Source organism: Hordeum vulgare, chromosome 6H (genome assembly GCF_904849725.1).
Source record: "Hordeum vulgare subsp. vulgare chromosome 6H, MorexV3_pseudomolecules_assembly, whole genome shotgun sequence".
NCBI lineage: Eukaryota > Viridiplantae > Streptophyta > Magnoliopsida > Poales > Poaceae > Hordeum > Hordeum vulgare.
In genome coordinates, this window is record NC_058523.1 from 20,437,151 (window position 1) to 20,441,552 (window position 4,402).

Below are 4,402 nucleotides of genomic sequence, written 5' to 3' on the forward strand. Positions count from 1 at the left end.
ATGTGACTCTGATGTAGCTTGTGGCGAGTGTAAGCCAACTCTATATATATCTCTTCTTTTCAGTACATGTACTTGTAACGATATCCATTCTTGCGACATGACGAGATGCGCTTCTATCCCTGACGAGGCCCTCGTGCCAAATTGAGGATAGGGTCGCATCTTGGGTGTGACAAGTTGGTATCAGAGCAGTACCGACCTAGGAGCCCCCTTGATTGATCGAACTTGGCCGAGTCGAGTCTAGTGAAAAGAATACTTTGAGTCTAGTTATATGTCGGAGAGTATGATTCTTTTTTCTCCTCTTCTATGCTCTGGTGAGGAATCTTGACGTAATAATTTAATTCTACTCCTCTTCTCACTCAAATTTTTTTTAGGATCACACGGATATTTTTGGAATCTATATGATGTCGATGTGACGGAGTTTTGTCTTGGTGCCTCCTATCTGCTTTGAGTTTCAAGGGAGTTGAGCTCCAGGGGATTCTTGAGCACATCGTTATCATTCAGATTTCTTAGTATCTCAGAACGAAGGATGTTCGTAATTGCTTCAATACTAGTAGTGGCGAGATAACCCCGATGTCCCCAGTACTGGTGCAGATTGTTCGGGAGTACTGCCAAACTTGTATCGTTGGGATTACGAGGGTCTATTGTAGATGAAGGTCCGAGATTCTGGCTGTGTGTTGACGGATGTGATACAGGTGACGGATTAGTATAGGAGTTGTGTGACATTACTCCTTGTATCCGTGTACCAGATTGCATGACCAGATATTTCGGGAATTCTTAGGTGGGAATTCAAGTAGTTGCTTATAGGACAATCTTCCAACAAATGCATGATGTTAGGTTGGGGTTCGACATCTAGTGGATTCCTGTCCACGAAAATACCGGACGAAATCTTTCTCATGAATTTGTTCTGGCTTGATTCATAAGCCTTTCCCTTTGTCTTGTTGATATGGTCATTTGTGTTGCTTCGATGCCAAGTGGTGATTTCAGATCTTTTCTAAGAGGTGTTCTCATATTTTTATGAGAGTATTAATTCTTTTGCTCTATCAATTGTCTTATCAATTCCTTTTCAACCGGAGTCATCGTATCAATTCCATTCAAACGGTGTGCTTCTCTTCAACTGAATTCAATCTTATCTAATTTTGCAAGATCATTCTCTCTTTTATGCCGGAGTTCATATCATTTGTTCCAAGTTTTCTTTGTTTTTTCCCCGTCCTCCCACCCTTTTTCTCAGTGATTCAATTTTCATCCAAGAGTTTTCTCTTCTTTGTGCTTCTGCTGTTTGTTCTTTTCTCTCTTATCCGGTGATTCGTTGTGAAGATTCTGCGGAGATTCGTGTCATATTTGTTCATTCTTGTCATCCTTACCGGTGAATTTAATTCAGTTGTCCGTGTTCCTCATATCCTTTCATCCTTTAAATTCTTTCCTATGTTGGAATTTTTTTTATGAGTCTATCTTCTTGTTGTCACTTCTTCTCTTTCTATCTGGTGTATTGAAGATATCTCGAAGTTCTTGTTCTCAATTCTTTATTTATTTCGAGGTGCTAACCTCATCTAGTTCTCTTCATACCGGTGTAATATCTCTCTTCTAAGCAATCTTTTGTAACGGTGATTTCTTTGAGTGGGCCCATAACCCACAGGTTCTTTCCCAGGATCTTACCTGGCTCTTTTAATTTTTTCCCGGAGTTCATTAAATCTTTTCAACTATGACGTAAGTATGATTTCCATCAGTCATATTACTTCTTCAAGTTCTATTTGAATTAATTCTCATATTTGGCTCAACCTTGCATTCTTCATTATTCCGGAGTGTCTCAGTAATTCTTGGTGTTGCTCTCGTCATCATTCTCATCTTGCAATTTGAAGGAGTGTTTCTCTCATTCTTGGTTCTTATCTACAAGATCCATCATTTTAGCTTGGTGTCGTCATCTTATTTGTTCCAATCAGGAGTAATCTATTTCTTGCTATCCGGTGCATTTCTGAGTTGTTTCATTCTCGATTCTCCGAAGGCCATCATTTCAGAAGAACCTTCGTTCTCAGCTTTCAGCTTTCATCCTCAATTGTTGTCTCTTCGTTCGTCTCTCAATTATTCTCGTGTCTTGTTTAAATTTCTCTCTCAGGTGGCTTATGATCTCTTCATTCTCATGTGTCTCCATGCTTCCTTGGTATTCCCATTCAATTGTGATTTCTTACCGGTGCTTCCTTCAATTATGCTTCAAGTGGTGCTTATCTCCCTATCTCTTCAAGATTCTTTCAAGAGGAATAAGTGGTATGCTAAATCCGTTGATTGTCATCAATTAAACTTGATGAAGGATAAGCATAACATAATTCTTATTCTTGTTCATAGTAATCTGAATTCTTCTTCCGGAGTGGCTCATGATATCGATTCTTTTCTCAGGTGCTTATCTTTATTTTCCGGAGTTCCAAGTTCTTTTAAGTATCTCTTTGTGAGGCTTCATCTAAATCCTGGCAAGGTCATAATCTTATTCTTTTCTCCCTTCTTATCGTTGCGTCATTCATTTGTATCCGGTGGTCCTTCATGGTGGTTCATCAAGCTTTCAATTCGTTCTCAAGTGTTCTTCAAGATTCTTGTTGGAGAACCTCAAGTATCCTTTCTCTCGCATTTATATGTGCAATTGTTCTTCCCTTATTCTTTGAGGTGGTATTATAGCATTCTTGTTAGTGTAGGAGCCTCGAAGAGATTTCCTTTCAAGTATGAGATAATTAAAACCACCAATTCTATGATCATGAGATATTTTCAACCCATGTTTCCTTCATTGAGCTATCTTGCTTTGGATTTCACCTAAAGCTTTTCCTATGGATTGCTGCTATCATGGTGCTTGTCATTAATCCAAGTTCACAATGTATCCCCTTGTTGTAAGAGGTTGTTCATATCTTGTTTCTCCCAATCTATCCTTGTTTCTTTTAGTGGTTGGTTGTCACCTCATATTTGTTGAGATGATTTTCATAAGCCCACTACTATCTTGTTTCTCGTTGATGGTTTTCCAACCACTACGTCAATTCTATGACCGGAGGCTCTTTAATTCTATTGTGATGGTAGTTTTCATTCTTTTCTTCATTCTCTTCTTCCGCTTGAGCTAGTTCATATTCTCTTGTTCCGGAGGCTTTGTGTTGTTGCTCTTTTGGGTCTATTATGTTGTTCTATCAAGATCATGGTGTTCCTTTGTTCTATTTAGTTGTTTGATATGGGTATTGTCTATTTCTCTCTTCTTATCGAATTTTTTGTCCCATTTTCCTACCGAAGTGCTGCCGAAATTTTCCGTGAATTCTTGCTTCCTTCTCATATCATTCCTCATCTCTTTGCAACATTCAAGGATCGTTGGTTTCACTCGTTTGTCAAAGAAGCGACTAAGTTTTTACCTCTTGTTCTTTCTCATCCTCTCTCCCCTTTCATTCTTGGATCTCGGGGCAAGATCCTCTTGTAGTGTAGGAGAGTTGTGACAGCCCGAGACCGATGTTCCAGAAGATTCCCCCTTCTTTTCCGTTTCCATCGTGTGGCTATTTTATTTTGTTGGCTGCATCATCATGTAGTTTGCACCATGTCATTATGCATGGCATCATGTCGTCCGTGTTAGTTGTCGGTGTTGCTTGTTGCTGTGTTGTTGGGTGTTAGTGCTTTGTGAGTGTGATGTCATTTGTTGGCATGCTGAGAGTGCGTGCGTGAGAGCCACGCTAAGCCCCGTTTCACCGCGAACCACTCCCCTCCTCTCTTCTCATTCATTTTGTTTTGGGGTTGTGTAAAGTTTCCGTTTAACCCTTTAAAAAAAGGGTCTTCTTTTAAAACCCTTTTTATTAAATGTGGGGGCAACCCCTTGGGTTTTCTTTATTTCCTCCTTTTGTTTTATTTTAAATCTGTATTATTTTCTTTTCTCTTTTAAAGCGCTTTTATTTTATTCTTTAAATAAAAGAGGTTTATTTTATTCTTTAAAAAAGGTTTTAATTTTAATTCTTCAAAAGGGTTTGTATTTTTTATTTTCAAAATGCCCAACTATTTCTTATAGTTGGGAATTTTTTTTCTTTTCAAAAGGGGTCAAAGACATTTATCATATTTTATTTTTGTTATAAGCCTTTCTTTCTTTAAAAATTTCTGTTTCAAAAGTTAAAAAAAACAAATGGGGAGAGAGGAGGAGCCTGCCCAGGCCCAGCCGGCAAGGCCCAGGCAGGCCCCCCCGTGCCCTAGCGACGCTCCCCCTCGTCCTCCTCGTCGCTCCCTCTCTGCCCCGATCCCCTTCTCCCCCTCTCGCGCAGCGCCATCTTCCCCGATCCCCTCGCCCTAGGCCGTCGCCCGCGCCTCCCCGTTGCCGATCGCCGCGCCATGGTCTCTCCCCGAGCTGGCCGTCAGGCCCCGCGCGCCTCCAGCAGCCCCGCGCTGCGCCTCCGCGCGTGCTACT